General features: G+C 44.8%; 3 long non-coding RNA genes across 15 annotated transcripts in view; 1 reads left to right on the top strand and 2 right to left on the bottom strand.

Moving 5' to 3' along the window:
- The window catches only part of LOC123617868 (uncharacterized), a 150,872-nt gene extending 145,337 nt beyond the window's left edge, over nucleotides 1-5,535 (bottom strand). For 10 of the 11 annotated variants that reach the window (XR_012501289.1, XR_012501291.1, XR_012501297.1 and 7 more), the window contains exons 1-2: nucleotides 5,399-5,535; nucleotides 1,192-1,270 (exon numbers count right to left, since the gene is read on the bottom strand). This is a non-coding gene — a long non-coding RNA (uncharacterized LOC123617868). Of the gene's footprint in view, nucleotides 1-1,191; nucleotides 1,271-5,001; nucleotides 5,146-5,398 lie in introns of those variants that run through there. The other variant, XR_012501299.1, reaches the window with a different exon arrangement.
- LOC141574357 (uncharacterized) lies at nucleotides 5,529-10,143 on the top strand. Its single transcript, XR_012501303.1, has 2 exons — nucleotides 5,529-5,667; nucleotides 8,658-10,143. It is a non-coding gene; the product is annotated as an uncharacterized LOC141574357 (long non-coding RNA).
- A 337-nt stretch (nucleotides 10,144-10,480) lies between these two features.
- LOC141574356 (uncharacterized) overlaps nucleotides 10,481-20,329 on the bottom strand; it is a 39,004-nt gene continuing 29,155 nt past the window's right edge. The window contains exons 3-4 of one of the 3 annotated variants that reach the window (XR_012501300.1): nucleotides 11,820-11,918; nucleotides 10,481-11,384 (exon numbers count right to left, since the gene is read on the bottom strand). This is a non-coding gene — a long non-coding RNA (uncharacterized LOC141574356). The remainder of the gene's footprint in view (nucleotides 11,385-11,819; nucleotides 11,919-20,329) is intronic. The other 2 variants (XR_012501301.1, XR_012501302.1) reach the window with 2 other exon arrangements.

Here is a 20,329-nt window from a genome sequence, read left to right as displayed (position 1 = left end):
CATGACGGGGACGACAGGGTGAAGAAGGAAATGAGAGGGAGAAACAGGCTCAGCCCACTCACAGTTATTATCTGTGATGACTCTCAGTGGAGGTGGAGGCCCTGTCACCATGAGGAGTCATCGGGCCCAGCAGGAGGAGCTCATCTGATTGCACCCTCAATTAATCCTTTTCTTCTGCCCACTTTGGGGAGCCATCTGGGTGACCTGGTTTGCTCCTCTTTGAGATGCTTACCAACTTCTAACAACGATCATGAGGCATTATAACATGATTGGGGCCCAACTTCCAAAGGGTGATGATGGAATTCAGGATAGATATGAAAGAAGGCAAAAGGGAACCCGACAGGCTGAATTACCAGAGACAGGATAAAGAACAAGCTCACTCTAGAAATGCACACCCTTCCAACCAGCAGTCCCACTCCTAGTCGAATACCTCAAAGGAAGATGTACACGTATGATAATAAGATCTAACATTTATGTAAAACGTACTATATGGCAAACACTTCCACACATTGCCCCCTCAGTTACTCCATGAGAGAGAGAATGCCACACTCCCACTTTACTGATAAGGAGAGAGGCACAGCCATGCAGTAAGTTCCAATCATCACAAGAGCTAACATTTGAACCCCAGCGGTGTGACTCTGTAAAGTTTTTCTTCTTAACACAAGACACCACTTATAGTTGTGAAGTCTGTCCACTGTCCAGAGGTGCCCACAGGGAGCAAGTCCAAGAAATCCAATCCGCATCCACTTAAGAACCCACCCACCCCCAGCACAAAGCTACGTCCACCTGAGTACTTGTTTCTTCCCCCAGGCGCCCTTCACTTGCCAAGCTCTGTGTCCAGAGGACAGGCCCACGCAAAGAGGAAGCCTCCCTACCTCACACAGAGGCGCCAGAGCTAGCTGTGCCCCTGCCTGTTCCACAGCACAGCACGGACTACTCTGTGTGGGAGGACACTTGGAAGGGTGTTTGATTAAGCAGTTTGTAATGATGAATGTGGAAACGGATAAATAAACTGCACTACATACTTCTACTGGAATGTTATGGAGCATTTAAAAGGAATGGACTATTTATTATGTGTATATTGATTTTTTAAACATAGCAATGAGTGAATCAATCTGTAAATCAAGTGCAGTACACTACGTAGATTTTAAAGCCCAAAAATCATTACATTTTATACACAGACACACTCACCAAATTTGTGTCAGTGGTTGCTTTCGCGGAGAGGACGAGATCAGAACTTGAGGGAAGACCACAGCAGACTTAAATGTACCTGTAAGGTTTTATTCCTTTTATTAAGACTTGAAGCAAAAATGACAAAATACTTATTACTATCAATTCTGGATGACAGGCATGCAATTACTCAAAGTAAAAACAGTGTTTATTTTTTAAGATTAAGTTTAGTAGGAACCTGGGAATAGAAGACTTAGAAGGCTATGCTGTGTGATCAGAAAGCGGAACTTCAGGAGTCCTGGATTCAGAGGTGGAGCAGTTCCAGATGATGACAAGGCTCAGGGTGCAGCCACTGAATGGCTGACTAAAGGGGAGGTGGAGGTGGAAATCAATGGACTATAAGAATGAAGGATCCAGATGCATCACCAAGATGCTGGTTGAGTTTTCCAGAATGATGGCAAAAGCCAGGGTGGAAAGAGACAGGAGCCAAGGTCCTCATTAAATATGGTTATAGGGTAAGGAGATCGGTTGAGGGAACAATGAGGTTGGAAAGAGGGTGGAGTGTGCATGCATCAGTGGAAGAATGGTCGTTGAAAGGAGCCAGGGTGGTGAGCAAAGGCAAGCTGAGCCCATCTCCAGCCACAACCCCACGAGGGAGAATGAGTTCCCTGCACTGGAACTGCTGAAAAGTCGTGTCACTCAGGAAAAGTCTACTTTCAGTTAAGGTGAGGAGATAGTCACCTCAAAAATCCTACCAAACTCTAACTTTCTAATCCAATAACCCAGAACTATGGGTTCAATCAGAGAGGAGTGGTAGATGTTGCCAACAAACAAAAGAAGGAGAACTGAGGACTCCTTACACTGGAAGTCAAGCTGCCAGACACACCAAGGGGAAGGGAATGATGAAAGAGATTATCGCAAAGCAAAGCCAGCCAGGCAGCAAAATAAGCAGTCTTGGGAAATCAAGTTGGCACCGAATGTGTGAAATGACCTGAGGGAGCACATAGAGGCATCTGAGATCATTGTCAAGAGAGAATTCCAGTTCAGGATTTGGTGTTGGCTCTGGAAACAGCTCTGGGAATGTGTTGAGGGATGAATGGAGAGAGGGGCCCACATATGAAGAGATTTGAGGTTGACAGTCCAGATGGACCCACACGGACAAGGTAAAACCATATCCTAAGACTCAAATCTTTAGAGATAGAATAGAGAAGTGACGAGATCAGAATGGTAAAGAGAAAGAGAGGCCAGTATCCAGGAAGGGAACAGGAGCAACTGGAACTTTCAGACGTTTTGGGCTAAGAGACACTCAGCCCCCTCACTCATGCCAAGACATGCCAAACCCCATTTTCTCCTCCACGGCACTGAAGGGCCTCCCTACAAGGCCTGCAGTCACGTTGCCGACACCAAGAGAGGCACGTGTACCCTCAGTTCTAGGATGTCCACACTTAGAGAGGAATTATGTGTACATTCTACCCAAAATAATCTCATCTGGACCTGGTATCTCCCTCTAGGTAGACTAGATGCGGGGTGAAAACAGGGTGGGGGTGAACATGAGATTAGCCTAAATGGAATGGAGAGGGTGTGTTTGGAAGAGGTGGTGGGAAGAGGTAGATCAAGACCAGGATTACTCATTTTTGTCCACTACAGGCTTTCCAAGCTCCCCTCTCCTCTAAACTACTAGTTCTCAGACATTAACTACCTGAAAATGCAGCCTTCTGTCCTTCACTGCTATTTCACAAGTGCCATCATCAAGGAATTTTTACACAGGGTACCACAATCTCCTCACGCAAGTGTGGGCAGAAAGGGAAGGGGATTCAGCACATGTCCAGCGTTCTCAGGGCCAGAGGCTGAGAGAACTGACGCAGGCTCAGGAAGGCAACTCGAGGGACCAAGAACAGTGAGCAAAGGGCACAATTTCTAACAGGAAGACACAGAGCCTCCAAGCAAGTGGACAGATCTCTACAGCTGTAAACAAACGTGGCAAGGAGACAGTTCTGGAGGGTAACTAAGGATCCAGGTGAGACATGTAATCAAAGCCTAGGAGTGGAGAACAAGCGTAAGCCTGGTCTCACACTGGTCCAACACAGGTAGCGGGAGTGCAGACCCGTGACTGAGGGATAACCGGGCACCACGTATCAACTGGCAACAAAAGGAATCTGGGGGAGAGTTCAGGAACCTAGACACCAAGATTGGGTGACTAAGTTTGAGAATCTGACTCAGTTCGAAGGGTAAGCTGTAGACGGAGATCATCAGTGGACTTGTTTGGGAGAAGTAGGGAAAGGAGACGAAACAGAGGAAATGAAAGCCTAAAACGCTTATGGACAGATTATTAGTCCCTTAGGTGTAGGGGCCATGCCTCAATTCTCTCCTCCGCAGCACTCAGCAGATACATATTTAGTGATTACATAACAAAGAAAGATCAAACAGAGTTTGGTATTGCCCAATGAAAGTAAATATGCCAAGACAACTTGAGTCATCACTTAAGCAAGCAAAGTATTGTGGCATCTTTACAAGAAGCCTCCATCACCCTGGCAAACACAGAGGGTAATGTGATCTGGTGAAGGGAGATGCGGCTAGAAATGAGGAGGGGAAAGTACACCAACTTTGCAGCAAACTCCCGTCGACCTTAGACAAGTCATTTCACCTCTCGGAGCCTCAATTATCTCATCTATAAAAGGGTAACTGCAACTGCTCCAAATTTTTCATAGTATCTAAAACACTCTTCACCCAGATCTCTGCTTGGCTAACTGCATTTCTTTTGAATCTTTGCTCAAATCCTGCCTCCCTGATGAGCCCTATCCTAGCCACCCTATTCAATACAGTAATCTGCTCGATCCAACAACCCCACCCACCCCTACACTCTCTGGCTTATATTTTTCTTTTTCATAACACTTCTAACACCCTATAAAATTCACCTATTATCTTTATTGCTGCCTGCTAGAATGTAGGCTCCATGACAGCACGAGTCTTTGTTCTAGTTCACTGATGTATACCAAGTCTCTGATAGCATCTGGAGCAGAGTAGGCATCCAACAAATATTTGAAGGATAAATATATGAATGAATCAAATAACGGCCACAATCTTGTGGAAGAAGAAAACTACAGTAACAAATCAATCGTATTCTCCCTGCAGCCAAGGTCTCCTGCCTACACCCTCAAGAATTGCTAAAATGCAGTGATACCCTAAACTCTCATGAAATCTGGGGACCCAAATGGGCAAACACATCCCAGGTGTTCTGGGGCCACCTGCTGGCAACTCTACTTAGTAGCTATCTCAGCATTTAAAACGACAGGAATTTCCAGCGGAGAACCGAGTTACAAGGAACCTCTCCCCTCAGCCAGTGAGGGCACTCAGGCTACACACAAGAAACAGAAACCTAGACCACAAATCAGGAGCTTCCAAAAGTTCCCGGAAGGGAGAGTTAAAACCTCCTCTGAAGGACCACATGTCCCAGCGTTTCCCAGAACCTACTTCCACTACATTAAGAACAGTAAGTGGCACGTACCGAGCCCTCATCTCTCAGGCACAGTTCCAAGCACTTTCTCGTTTTATTTAATCCGGGCATCAATCCCTTGGTGAACCTACCACCATTACCATTTTAGAGATGAATAGTCGCCTTTTAAAGTGAATGTTTTAAGTGAAGCTGCGACCCCATTTAAATTAAAATACTGATAGGAAAACTCAAGCCAGGGTGTGCGCCCGGTGCCGGGGAGCCCCAGCGCACCTGCGGGGCAGGTGTGAGGGCCCAGCAGCCCTCCCCTCAACTCAGTCGGGCGCCACCTCAGTCCTGGGCTCTGGATCCCACAGGCCGCCCCGCTTCACTCTGGTCACCTCAGAAGGAGGATGCGCCCCAGCAGCCCGCGTGAGCTGTGCGCCAGGGACTCTTTCCAGGCCTCCGACGCCCCCAACAGCCTTTCTCGGCTGAGCCGGCTGCGCCCCGCCCCTCTTCCCGGAAGTGCAGCGTCTCTTCCCGGAAGTGGCTCTCTCCACTTCCCTGGGCGCCAGGGGACGCTGTGCGCACCGGCGCCTCAAGGGCACATGCCCGAGGCAGCGCCGGTCGCTGTTTCCAAACGCACCACCCCCAACCCGCACTTCTCCGGGGGGGTGAGGGGCCACGCAGGAGGCCGAAGGGCTGCCCGCCCCGCACGCCCCCACCTCCGGCGCGGCGGCCACTGCTCCGAGGGGCCTCCGCGTTCCGGGAGGACGCGGCGCGTAGTCCGGGCCTTACCTCCCCGACGGGCCTCGGGGCCCCTGATGGAGGGGCCTTGGCGCCGCAGGGCTCAGGCCTGGGCCTCTCACGGCGCCGGGGTCTGGGAGCTCTCGGGCCGCCCCTCGGGGAGGCGGAGGCACGGTGCTTGGGGGGCGAGGGCCCCGGATGGGATCAAAGCCCGGGCCTCCAGGACGCCGGACAAGTTCGCCCCCTGCTGGTCAGGCGGAGGCTCGGGCTTCTTTGTCCTCAGCTACAGCCCTGGTGACTGTTTCCCAGGAGGATGCGAGGTGGGTTGAGGTGCTATAAGCGCTTTTTTGAAATGCTTATTTATTCTTTGGTGTTTTAGAGAAAAAGTTACAGTACAATCCCTTTTCTCGATTATTATTTTCTATAAGGCTCTTTATAAGTGAGTAGTTAGCATTGGTTTAAATAAATAATATACAGATGTTGCAAAAAAATCTCGGTAGTGCTACTCTAATGATTAAAGTCAGGGAAAACTATCACCCTCTCAAGGGTAAGCAAAGGAATTCGTATGTATGATGGAAAATATTATTTGTTAACTTGAGGGTGTTTGGGGATGAGATTAATATTTAAATCAGTGATCTTTCCCTCCATAATGTGAGTAGGTCTCATCCAATCTGCTGAAGGTCTGAATAGAGAAAAAGACCACGACCCTGAGCAAGAGGGATTTCCCCAGTGAAATGCCTTCAGGCTTTGTCTGTACCATGGGATCTCCTTGGTCTCCAAGTGCAGACTTTGGACTTGATGGCCTCCATAATCACTGTGGTGTTCCTTATAATTAAAGGATTAATTAACTTGCTATTGGTTCTGTTTCTCTGAAAAACCCTGACTACTAGAGTGGGTCATCTCAAATGGTCCTCCCAGCTTCCACACTGGCTAAGGATGTGAGAGGACAGCAGGGGAGTTAAAGCTTGACTCTTGATACCTGATGCTCCAAGATTCTAAGGGGTGGGGGTGGGGGTGGGGTCACTCCATGCCCTATTCACTAGCACATTCACCCCAGCTTCACTGCTTCTGTCCTTCCTCCTGCGCCTCGCACCAGGGCCCTGGTGGACCAGGTCTTGGAGCACTCCCACTGCTCACTCTTCCTGGAGGAGAACTCTGTAGTGCAGTGTAGATGGAGTCTGCACCCAGGTCAGGATATATAGTGTCATGGCACCTTTCCCTCATGACTTTGCAACTTGCTTATCAGAGTCCTTCCCCCTTCCTGGAATTCTACAGTATCTATAGGATAAGAGGGCCTGACTTGGATGGAGTCTAAGGCCTCTGCAGAATGTGAGTGGCTTCCCCTATCCCCCTGTGCCTCTTTCCTGTGTTTGCCCCTGAAATGGTTGGTACATATCATAAGAATTGGCTCAGGTCTGCCCAGCTTCTACTGGGAACTGCAGAGGTCCCCCACGCCATGACAGGGACCTACATCTGGGCAGGAAGGCCTGCTCTAGCCCAGAGCTGCCATTGGGTGGGTAGAGCATTTTACCTCTAGAATTTTATTTACCATAGAGTACAATGTATGGGACCAAAAAAGGAAACTGATTGTAGAAATGTGAGAATAGGAAAATTAGACCAAATGTGAATATTTGGCCCAGGGACAAGGATAAATTTCTAGACAAACCTGACTTAGAAAGTAGGACTGTCTTCCCAGGATGAACCCCTCAGACTGATACCAGATTGACTAACTTCGCTTCCAAACCCAGGCAGTGCTTTTACACACATGAGACACATGTGAGCAATGTATGCAAGGCTTTGCTCTCTGATAGCACTGGCTTTAACTCCTCCAAAATGCCACCAGTGCCAGATGTCTAAACACACTAACATTTCCCCTATTTAGCTCCTGAGTCAACAAAAGTGGAAGCTGGAAGAGAGGGGAGTAACTAGCCCAAGGGCACATGGTTTATCCTTGGAGGACTCTGCACTAGAACCCAGGTTTGAGTGGCTGGCTAGTGCTCAGCCCCAGCTCCAAGGTGCTCCAGGGCTAGGAAGACAAATGGATTTCAAAGCAAGAATCCAAAGCCCAGGAGGAGCTGAAGATAAGACTCCATCATATCACCCATCCCTCTACCTCCTCACCGGGTAACACATAAGCCACCCCAACAAAAGAGAATCCTCTGTCCACCAGAAAAGGGCTTAAATCACCCCTCCATCCCCCTGAGCCTCCACCCCAGGGTCTGACACTTTTCACAGATGAAACGTTATTCTCTGCTCTGCCTTCAGATGTCAGCACTGAAGTGTCCAGCTTGCACCAGCAGGCCCAGGTGTATTTCCCTCCCTGTGCCTTTAATGTCTGTCTCCCTGTGAGCACAGGACCACATAGCAGAGCAAGGGGTCCCCAGCTGCAAACTTCCACCTCTCCTCACCCTCCTAGTTCTAGCCATTGACAAACCTAGATATACAGGGTTGGGGTGGGGGGAGCAGGGGGCGAGAGAGAGAGATGGATGATACATGAGCAAAAGAGTAATAATAATACTGTTATCAGTTGTTATTTATCAGCCCAGTGGAAGGGACCAAGTTTCCACAGAGCAGGGCCTATATCACTATGGTGTTCCATGCAGTCTGTGCCAGGGCTGTCGCTACACTGAGGCTGGCAGGAGGAGCCACTGACCTCCCCCATCTCCTGGCCACAGTGGACAGCCAGAGCTCTGAGACTCAGTCAGCCAGCCAGCCTGTGACAACCAAGCCAGCCTTGGCTCAAACTGGGGCTCCAGGCCCAAGGAAAACATCCCTTCAGTTCCATCTCTACTGAGGGGCAGACCTTGGCATCTGTGAAACACAGCCACCCAGACATAACATACCCCAGAAGGGGCCGAGCCTAGGAGCTGTGTCTCAAAACTCCTCCAGAGCCTTCCCCGAGACTCCTTTTGTGCTTCTCTGGCCCGTCTCTCCCTATGTCTTCCTCAGAAGAGAAGGGGCTGGGGGGAGACAGAGACCAGAAGTGAGAGAATGAGTCTGAATACAGATGACCAGATCTGAAGGTACCTGAGATGCCTCACTTTTTGGAAGTGAGTAGTCCAAAGTGTGCTATAGGTCCTCTGTGAGCTCTCAGGACTTGCCATCCTGAATCTCCCCTGGGGCCGATCCAGCTCTGCGTTCTGTGCCCACAGGCCAGAGACACCAGCAGCTAAGACCCTCCCGCAGGCGTCCTGTGCTGTAATTCACAGCGTGCATCACAGCTTGTTGTTTTTGTATGTGATTATTTGATTATTAAATTACTCAAAAACCACAAAAGTCAGGAACTAAATTGAATCTTGTTATTCCCTAGACACATGCCCAGGATTCAGCACAGAGCAAGCTCATGTAATATCTATTGAATAAACACACAGGAAGGAATGAGAACCCATTAGTTCTGAGTGCCACATTTTATGAGAGGAGCTGACAAACTATAGCATAACCAGAGATGGCAGCCAGGACCTTGAGTGTTCTGGAGACCTCGTCACCAGACAAAAGGTTAAAAGAACAGAAGAGATAGACACAGAGAAGAGGAGATGGAAGAGGCAGCTTGGACAATTGTTTTGTGAAATCACACGGAGGAATAATATGATGAGCTTTGATTTACATTGTCCCAGAAGGCAGAATGGGAGCCAGGGAGCAGAGCTCCCAGGTGGATCGTAGCTCCAAGCAGATGGCCATTCCCCACGGCTGGAACTACCCAGGTAGGGGGCAGGCTGCCTCCTGGGGAGGGCCTCCCCCACCAGAGGGGATGGCCACTCAGAGGACGGACACCACCAGGGGGAGGGGCACAGGATGGGCCTGCACCAACTGCTCAGACTACCTGGAAGATTCCAGATTCATCTCTCCCATGATGCAGGAGGAGAACAAGTTTTCATGTGACATGAGTCCTGTGAGGACCTGAGCAAAACTATGAAAAGGGAAAATCCGACTTCAGCGTCCCTCACTTACCTTTTCAGAACCTTATCATCTCTGCTTGTAAAACTCCTAACACTAGCATTCTTGTCTTGGATGTGAGTAAAGGAAGAAAAGAACTTACTTAAGAGGTTACTGCCTTAATATATGCCAATCCACACCATGAAAGATGGGGCCTCATGAGACCAACGAGCAGACCTAATGGTGGGCCTGCAGCTCAGTAGCGTCTGAATGGGAACGTCCTCTGACCGACCAGCTGACGAGGGCTCCGGCACAGCACTAGTCAGGGGCACGGGGGCTGGACTGGGGGGCAGAGTCCTGGGTCTGAGTCCTGGGTCTGAGTCCTGGCTCCGCCTGACACTGACTGCGCCGGTTACGCTGCTGGTTAGTTTCTTAGCTTCTCTGAGCCTCATTTCCCTCACCTGTAAAACAGGGTTACTTCCCCCCTTGTCGAACACAAACATGCAAGGAGCAGAGAGAGGCTGTCTGAGGGGGACACAGAAGGAGAAACACCAGCTCTGACCCAGGCAGAGGGCTGCGCTGAGCTCTCCGCCACGCCTGGTCCCTGCCGGGAGCCCGGTGCTCCCTCCTGGCTCCGGGGGGCCCCCCGGTTCTCTCCCACCATCCCAGGCATGCCCAAAGGCTTCCGAACTCACTCCCTCCCACAACCTCTTCCAGCACCCCAGAGGATTTCCTCCACCTCTGCCCTTTCCATCCCCAGAGGCATCTGCCTGCTTCAGAGGGAGACAGTTCCCATAAAGGAAAAACCAGCTTAGCCAATTCAGGCCACTAAACCCTTGGGTTTCTTTTTGGCAAATAAAGGGCTTCGTTATTCTACTGCATAGAACTGACTCAGAGCAAATTAAAACTGATTTCCACCTCAACCTGATGACCTCGCTCCTCACTGATGATATGACAACACACACACACACACACAAAATCAGCTAAACTGCAGAACTGGGGATTTACCTGAGATTCAAGACATATTTTCTGACAAAAAACAAACTAGTAAGAAAATGGCATCTCCTGGCTGTTCTCTCTGTGTGCTGCTTTTTTGTTTTGTTTTGTTTTGCTTGGTGGGGGGCAGGGAACTGGACATTTCCAGTACAGATTAAATCACAGGTAGTCAAACTTTTTCTATAAATGGTGAGGTAATAAATATTTTAGGCATTTGTGGCCAAGGATATTACATAGGTGCTTATATATGACAAGAGAGAAAACAAATTGCCACAATTTTTTATTGATAAAACTCAAAATATAAACATAATAATTTAATACAATTTTTGCAATACAGGTCTAACAATGAGGAAAATGTAATTCCTTTTTAAGGAGTAACATTTCATTTAATTGAGGTTCAAAATTACTGCTCCCTTATCATCAAAATCCATTGCAAATGTCCATCTGCTGATGCTGCTGTGTAATGAGATTCTTCCATCATTAGAAATGCCTTTTCACACAGACAGATATTACCAAATAGTGACATCAATCCATAATTATGATTTTAATTAAGGAAATTCATCACTTGGAAGTTACTAATAGGCTTCTACTAGATTTATGTCTTGGTATTTTCCTTAAAACAGAGCATTACATTAAAGAGTAATTCCTTCCAACTGAAGGTTTAGGAGAAAGCTCTTCAACTGCATGGATTTTGAAAAATGGAAATTTCCGCTACACTTGCATTGAGGTCCAAAAAAAACACTGCTGGAACTGTAATTTGAGCTCAGAATATACATCTGCTACAAATTTGTGTGTCAGTGAAGACCCCACTTCTTATTTTAACCTTGTATAGCACGGGAAGCCTGTAGAACAGTTTGACATGACTTGTGATTCAAACAGTGTTAGCTGTCTTTGAAATAATTTTACCACAGTATAAGTTTCACTTCTAAGCGCTGTTTTCCTTGTAACTTTAGGTTGAATTCATTAGGATTCAATTACCAAGTCTGCCACAAAAGCTGATTTCCAAGGCCATCTGTGTTCAAAACCAGTGGACGAGGATGATTCTTCTCATTCAATAAAAATTTCAATCTCAGCCTTGAACTCAAAACTTCACAGTGAAACATGGCCACTGTTCAGCCTTCGAACTGTTGTGTGCAGGCAAGTGAGGACAGCAGCTTCTATTTCTGACCTGAAAATCACAGAAGTGAGGATAGTTAAGTTCATGAGAGCAAATGAAGTTCACCATTGACACCACTGGTTCAATAACATGATCCAAACGTTTCCTTCAAAGTATCTGCTGGTGACTAACACAATGATGAATCATAGACTTTAATGACACATTTTCATGAGCTTGAAAAATTTTCCAACTCAGCCCTTTTTTTCTCCAAATGTATTTTTACCATTAATTGTAACACAGCTTGCAGATTCCACCTCTGGGAATTAGTACTTCCTCTGCTTTGAAAATATCCGTGCAGGCAGTTGTTCCACACAGACTGTTCACGGAGGCTAATTCTTTAGTGTCTTCAAACTCAGCATTTACTCCTCAATAAACAGCAACTAAGCAGTATCAGAAACATTCTGTCAACTCCTCAAGAACCAAAGAAAATCACTCAGAATTACTTGCCTTGTTTTTAGCTGAATATTGATGTTGTATCCTCTCTTTTTCCCAAAAGCCTAGTCTTGTTAAACAAATTTATTTTCTCTGGACATAGTTCTTCATCTGCTGCAATCAAATATGATTTAATTAACTCACCATTGGTAACCAGTTTTCCTTGCTTAGCTAACAAATGGGCCATTCAGAAACTTACCTTGGTTGTGGTCTCATTTTCATTTTTTGTAAAGAAATTCTGCTTCCTGCCTCCAACCATGCCTTCCTTCCCCACCCCATTCAAATGTCCAGCAGTGCCAGGTGCAGATGCTCACCCCACTCATGAACTTGATTGCCTTACAGTGTCCACAGTCTGGGACACGTGCAGCAGACCCTCAGATCAGTGGGGATGTTAGAGGTTGTCTGGTCCATTTTCCCTGACTCCAAGCAGCCCTGACTGCTTAAATTAAGTTTTCGCGTCAAAGATAGTTTACTGGGACGCAGTGATGCTCCTTTGTTATGTGTTGTCCGTGGTTGCTGTTGTGCGGCAGCAGCTTCACATCTTCACACTGGTGCTGGGTCAGCTACATGTGCAGTTATAACTTGACCGTGTTTCCAGTGCCAGGCTTACCATTCTGTTGTAACATTATATTTTATTTGTTATTACCAGTGCACACCTATCAGGTCAAAGCAAAAGAAGAAAACTAGACTTCAAATGTTACACTTTTGGGCACAGAGAAGTAGAGGGCTTTTCGTTGGTGTTGTTATGGAAATAGAGGGCAAAGCATTATATTTATTATGCAGTCACACTACAGCTGTGCTAAAGCAATGTAATGCATATCGATGTTATCAGACTAAGCACCCATCACAACGTTCCCAACTTACAGGGAGCAATGGGCAGAAAAATTAGTATTTAATATGAACTATTTCATCACAACAGAATTTCTTTACAGAAAAATGAAAATGAGACCACAACCAAGGTAAGTTTCTAAGCGGCTTAATATTACAAATATCAGTTCATCCCAAATTAATCTAGTAAATAAATCTATAAGTTTAATACGACAACAAATATGTCAAAAAATTTTGTTGAATGTTTGGAGATAGGTGATAACCTTAATCTAAAATTTTTATGGAAGAATAAAGATCTATGAACAGGTAAGTCAACATTTCAAAAGAAGACCAAAGAGGAGGAATGTGCCCCAGTAGGTATTAAGACATATTACACAGTCATAATAATAAAAAAAAGTGTGATATTATTGTAACAACAAAGAAATCAGTGAAACATAATGGAGAGCTTAGAAATTTAATCATGTTTACATGGGAATTTAGTATACAATAAAGTAGGTACCACATATGAATGGAAAAAGGAAAGATTGCTTAATAGATGGAGTTGCAAACCTAGTTCACACTGTAGATTAAAATAAAATTGGATCTTTACCTAAAGCTACACCGAAGGTAAACAGCAAATGCAACAAAGATCTAAATGTGAAATTTAAACAACAAAGTAAATAGAAGAAAATATAGGAAAATATCTTCGTAATCTCAGGGCAGGAAGACATTGTAGACAGAACTTAACATGTATACAACATAAAACAAAAATAGTGATTACTTTTATTACATCATAATTAAAGATTTCTGTTCACTGAAAGTTACCATGAATAAAGTTAACAGACAAGTAACAGATTGGGAGAAATTATCTGCAATGTCCACATCTAACAATGGACTAATACAAGAATATACACGGAACTCCTTCAAGTCAAAAAAATTAACATAAAAATGGGAAATGTGTTTGAACAGGTAATCAAAATACTTTAGAAACATACACAGAGATGCTCAAACTTACTAATCAAGGAAACACAAATGGAAAAAACAGTGAACTAGACTAGATAATGCTAGGTGTTGGCTGGGATGCATGTGGGTTTAGGAAGCGCTTCTGGTAGGAAAATACAGTAGTGCAGCTGTTTCAAAGAGCACCCTCAGTATTTAGTCAAATCAAGCATACACATACCCTAAAACCAGGCAACTCTACCTCTGTGTTTGGAGCCTGCAAAGCACACTTCTCAGAGATCCATAATGGATATAAGAGGATGTTCATAATGGCACTGTTTTTCATGCTGGGGAACTGGAAGCAAACTGAGTGTCCATTACTGGGGAAGGACACAGTATACTGAGTAGGGGCACAACATGGCTCAGTCACAAGTAGCGGATGGATATACACAGAGCAGGATGGATGCTAAGTGAAAAAGGTAAGAAACAGAATGAGATCTACCACATACAGCTCTACACAAAAGAAAAGCACACAAAATAACAATGGATATTTTAAAGAACTTATACAAATTAAGAAATACATGGTAAACTCCTTAGAACAATTATCTGGTAGGGGAGGGACAGAGGAATGGGAGTAAAAGTTAATCAATCAATCAGTAATTCCAAAAAATATCTGTACAGACCAATAGTGATAATACGCCATGAAGTGAAGAACATGATTGACTCAAATCTCTACAACTGGAACTTAAAAAAAAAAAAATAGACCTTGGTGTCCTGGGTGTTGATGCTCTCAAGTCAGCAAAAAGTCTGGGCTCAAAGTATATGAAATGTAATTGTATAAGATCACAACACTGTGAGAAGGTGAGAATGTCTTGGGAAGGGTAAACTGCAGGAGAGAATGAAGACCTAAGGACAAATGGATTCTGGAACTCTGACTTCAGAAGATAAAAGGAAAGTTAGTTAGACAAGGGAAAATCAAATCCTTTTCTAAATAGGAGCCATGCTTAGGCTGCCGGGTAGCTTCCAATGTTGAACAGGGCAGGGCCACAGACACACACTCCTCTTTCTGTAGAGGCTCCTACAGACAGCCCTCTAACATCCTCAGGCAGGTCCCTACCCTTGCTCACAAAAGAATGTAGCCTTAAAAAAAAAATTACAATTTGACGAATATTGGTTCAGTCCTCTCAGTCTGGAGGGAAAGGGAAGCCATGAAAGCATTTGTAGGGAGGGCCTGGTTCTCCTCCTCCTCCCCTTTCTCTATTATCACTCTTTCTGTAACATGCCCTGGTTATTTTGCTATTTTTTCACATTTATTATAAATGTAGAACACAGTAAAAAGCAAACAGCAATTGTATCAGTTAGCTCTACTCCCATCTGAAGTAACAGAAAAACTCAACTCAAACTTTATTAAATGAAAAAAGGAATTTATTGGTTCATGTGATGGAAAAGTCCTGCATGGGTCTTGCAGACAATACTCCCTCCAAGGCGTGGAGGGTATCATCAGGGTTGAGGGAGTCTCTCAATTTCTACCTTTGCTTTTCTCTCTGCGGACTCCAGTTTTGGAGTCATACTGTTGTGAACTGCTGCAGCAGCTCAGCCTATATGCTTCCAGGCTCAACTCTCAAGGTGTCAGGGGTCAGGGTGGGGGGACACTGAATGCTGTCTCTTTACTGGTGGTCCCCCCAGTGTCCTGAGATTCACTCTGCCTTAGTCAGCCCAGGTTACATGCTCATCCACTGCTGCCCAGTAAAACTCAGACACATTCTTCACCTCGGAGTCAAAGCAAGATCCTCCGCCCCGCTCCAACCACATGCAGTAAGAATGGAAAATGGATGAATTCCCACATGAAAATCAGGGGCTGTTGCAGAAGGTAGGATGTATACAAGGGAGGTAAAAAATAAATGTACCCGGAGTAATTTCACCAAGTTTTTTGGTATTTACATTTATCATTCACTATTTCCCTGAAGCTACTCTTTTCCTAAAATAGATGAAAACCTTCTCCTCAGTCTCCCAGTTAGTAAAGGAACCCAACAGATCACCCAGCATCCTGAAGGACTTTCAATAATTTCACAAGAGAAAGATCCAGGAAAGATTTGATACGTGAATTAATCAAGATGGTAGAGTAGGAGCACACGGCGCTCCCCTACCCCCAAGAACACGTCAAAAATACATCTACATGTGGAACGATTCTCACAGAAAACTAACTGGAAACCGGCAGGAGGACTCCAGTACAGCCACGGCTGTAAGACAGATACACGCATAATCCAGTAGGAAGGGAAGAAAAGCAATCAGTGGGAGGGGACTCAGGAGAAAAAGGAGAACACAGAGGAGGACACCGCCCTGGGGAGTGAGCAGTGAGAACCACAGACTGGATGTCCTAGTCCTGGGGTCTGAGATGAGCTCCCTTGGTTGGCTGGAGGACCCCTCGGACTAACAGGAGGGATGTGGGAAGCCTGGACTCTGCTCAGGTGCACATGTGCTGGCTAGTCCCCAAGGCAGGGCGGAGAGAGGGCTGCTCTAGCAGTGACTCGGCTTCCTGTGACCTCCTTGGCTCATGCCCCAGCACAAGCCAAGCAAAAGCTCTAGCCTCACTCACTGATAACAGCACAGCATGCCACTGAGTCTCTGGTGGTCACAACCAGAGAGAAGACTTGACTGTGGGACACAGAGGAAATTGAGTCTTGGTGTGGAGGCTGGCTGGGGCAGCAGCAGCCACTGTTGGCTCTTACTCAAGCAGCACATCAGCGGCAGCCAGATCTCTGACAGCAGCATCTCACCTCCTAATACATGCCAAGGGTTCCCGCAGGCCTTGCCATTTCTGCAGTGTAGCTCCACGACAGGGTGGGGACGGCAGAGGCTGGGGGGAGTGACTGGCTGTGAGGGACAAAGGGGACTTGCACCCAAGGCTGCGTCTGAGCAGAGAAAGGAAAATAACCACGGACAACTGCACAGGCAGCACACCAGAGACAGCTCAGACCCCTGTCTGGGATCGACATGAGCTGAGAGCCTGCACAGGGTCCCCTTGCTTCAGCACTCCCCCATCTTGGGTCAAAGTTCCCAGTGCAGTGAGAGGGGAAAATACATACTAAAAGGGAACAGGGGCCAGCTTAGGCCTGACCTTCAGGGCTTCTGTTCCAGTAACTTGGGATCAGACCCAACAGAGATAGGGGAGTGACAGCCACTGAGCAGAGGGGAAGTCCTGTCTCACAACTGGCTCCAGCTCTCGCCCCTCCATCTCCAGCCCCACCCCCTACGAAAGTGAAAGCTGCTGGCACACCCTGAGGAAAGATTTGTCCATGTCAAATCCAGCTCTCCCACCAAAGGCCCTGGGAACACGAGTCTGCATAGGAACACTCCCACATGAAAACATCCCTTCAAAACCACAATAGGCAACAGTTCCACCCAAATTCACAGAGGCAGAGAAAGTCATGGGAAATGAAAAGGCAGAGGAACTGCTCTCAGTTGAAAGAGCAAGAAAAAAATCACGAAGAAAATAATGAAATAGAAATAAGTAATTTACCAGATGATGAATTCAAAGCTTTGGTTATAAAATGTTAACTAAATTACAGAAAAGAATAGACTTACATAGTATAATTTTAACAAGGAACTAGAAATATAAGAAAGACCCAATCAGAAATGAAGAATTCAATAGCTGAAATTAAAAACAAACAAACAAACAAAAAAAACCACTAGAAGGAATGAATAGCAGACTAATTGATACAGAAGAATGATCAGGACAGTAGAATAATGAAAATTACACAATCAGAATAACAAAAAGAAAAGAAAACATTTAAAAATAAAAGTAATCCATGAGATCCCTGCAGTAGCATTAAGCATACCAACATTTGCATTATAGAGGTCCCAGAGGAGAAAAGAGAAAGAAGGGGATCGAAAATGTATTTGAGGAAATTATGGCTCAAAAATTCCTAAACCTGAAGAAGAAAATAGGTATCAGGTACAGGAAGCACAAAGGGTCCCAAACAAGAGAAAGTAAAAAACAATCCTATTTAAAATCACATCAAAAAGAACAAAATGCCTAGGAATACACCCAACCAAGGAAGTAAAAGAACTACACTCTGAAAACCATGTAACACTGATGAAGGAAACTGAAGGTGACAAAAACAAATGGAAAGATATCCCTCTTTCTTTGATATCTTGGATTGAAAGAATCAATACTGTTAAAATGGCCATACTACCCAAAGCAATCTACAGATTTGATGGAATCCCCATCAAAATGCCCATGACATTGTTCACAGAACTAGAACAAATAATCCTAAAATTCATATGGAAACACAGAAAAAAAAAAACTAAATGGCCAAAACAATCATGAGAAGAAAAAAGAACATAGCTAGATGTATCACCCTCCCAGGCTTCAGACTATACTGCAAATCTACAGTAATCAAAACAGCATGGTACTGTCACAAAAACAGACACATAGATCAACGGAAAGAATAAAGAGTCCAGACGTAAACCTATGCACCTTGAGTCAATTAATCTATGACACAGGAAGCAAGACTACACAGTGGAGAAAACAGTCTATTCAATAAGTGGTGCTGGAACAACTGGACAGCTACATGTTAAAGAATGAGATTAGGACATTCTCTAACACCATATACAAAAGTAAACTCAAATTGGATAAAAGACCTCAATATAAGACCTGAAACCATAAAATTCCTGGAAGAGAATATTGGCAGAACACTCTTTGACATAAACCGTCGCAGTATTTTTTGGATCTGTCTCCTAAGGCAAAAGAAATAAAAGCAAAAATAAACAAATGGGACCTAATTAAACTCAAAAGCTTTTGCACAGCAAAGGAAACTGTAGACAAAATGAAAAGACAACCTAGGAATGGGAGAAAATGTCTGCAAATATGACCAATAGGGGGCTAATATCCAAAAAATATACACAGCACATATACTTAATATCAAAAAAAAAAACAACCTCAACAAAAAATGGGTAGAAGACCTGAATAGACATTTTTCCAAAGAAGACATACATATATCTAACCGTCATGTGGAAAAGATGCTCAACATCATTAATTATTAAAGAAATGCAAATCTAAACAGCACCTCACACCTATCAGAATGGCTATTATCAAAAAGTCCACAGATAAAAAATGGTGAGGATGTGGAGAAAAGGGAATCCTTGTACACTGTTTGTGGGGATGTAAATTGTTGAAGCCACAATGGAAAAAAGTATGGAGGTTCCTCAAAAACTGAAAATAGACCTACCATATGATCCAGCAATTCCACTTCTGGGTATATATCCAAAAATAATAAAAAACACTAATTCAAAAACATACATGTACCACAATATTCACAGCAACACTATTTACAATAGCCAAGATATGGAAGCAACCCAAATGACCATCAACAAATGAACGGATAAAGATGTGGTATACACAATGAAATAGTAATCAGCTATATATATATAAACATATATATAAAATAACACAGATCACATTGTTTACACCTCTGTTTTTAGATTATGAAACCTGTGAGGACAGGGAGCATGACTTCTTCCTTGATGGTCTGTCACAGGCATGATGACCGGTGAGTAGTCGGCTGGTAACAAATGTTTGTTGAATGAATGAATGATCCCCGAATTCTGTGACCTGTTCTTCATCTGAACTTCCCTCTGGCACCTGCAGAAATTTTCCCTCCAGAATACACACTAATCTATCTGTCTGTCTATAATATCCCTACATATTAGGGAGCAGGTAGGAAGGAGAGTAGGAGTTTATTCCAAGTTCTAGCCCCTCTGATTTTCCACATTCTCCTGTAATCACGGGCCTTCTCTAGACCCTTTGGGAACAGGTGACATTGGTGAAGTCTGGCCATAATGACTATCGTGTCTCTGTCCTAGCTTGCTCCTGGATTCTTTTTTTCCAGTTTCCTAATGCTGCAGCATCTGTCACCGAAACTCACTGTTTCTATGGGATGTGGAATGGTGACAGGTCTGTCATTTAGTGCTGATACGAGTCATTGCTGATGGGGCCACTCTGAGGATTCATGATCTCTCTGTTCATAACCATTCAAAAATTAAGTCAGGAAGACGTTTTCCTTAACTACAGTGAGGTAACCAGTTGCACTTCTATCATTCCTTCTGTAATTTTTTTCTTACTTTTGTCCCTTTTAGAGAAAACTTCCATATAACACAGTTACTGCATACATGCAACTCCCTTTCCACCCTAGAGAGCCTCTGGCCAGCTCTGTAGTTGTACGTGAGGGTTTTTTTAACCACCAGGGTTTTAGAAAAATAACATCTTACCGATATAAGTCCTCCTGGAAAAGATTCCTCCACTATCCAAAAGACTTGTCTTTAATCGTCGTTTCCTCTGACTGTCTCTCTCACCCATATTCTCATTGTGTGTGTGTGTGTGGCCTGCATTTTGAGTAGCTGGAATGACGTGCTAAACATACATAAGCATACATCCCATACCACACTTCTGCCACAAGATTCCTTCAATTCTGTTCTCAATTTCCAACTTGTCCATATGTTGGGCATGTTTATATATCTGAGAGGCAATCCAGATTGGCATAAAATGGCTTGTGTATATCTAGAAAACTCTCTTTCTCACTCTCATTCTGCCCACATATCCCTCCCCTCCTTTCAATCTCTCTCTCACATACAACACACACACACACACACACACACACACACACACAAGACTAATGTAAGAACCTGAAGTCACTGGAGGCAACTTGAAATTGTTCCTCGGGATCAACGTTACTTCCTTCACCACTGCCCTGGTAAGCACAAGCTAGGAGCAGAGGCGC

The sequence above is a fragment of the Camelus bactrianus genome, chromosome 21 (genome assembly GCF_048773025.1).
Source record: "Camelus bactrianus isolate YW-2024 breed Bactrian camel chromosome 21, ASM4877302v1, whole genome shotgun sequence".
NCBI classification, from domain to species: Eukaryota; Metazoa; Chordata; class Mammalia; order Artiodactyla; family Camelidae; genus Camelus; species Camelus bactrianus.
This window is presented reverse-complemented; position numbering and strand designations above follow the sequence as displayed.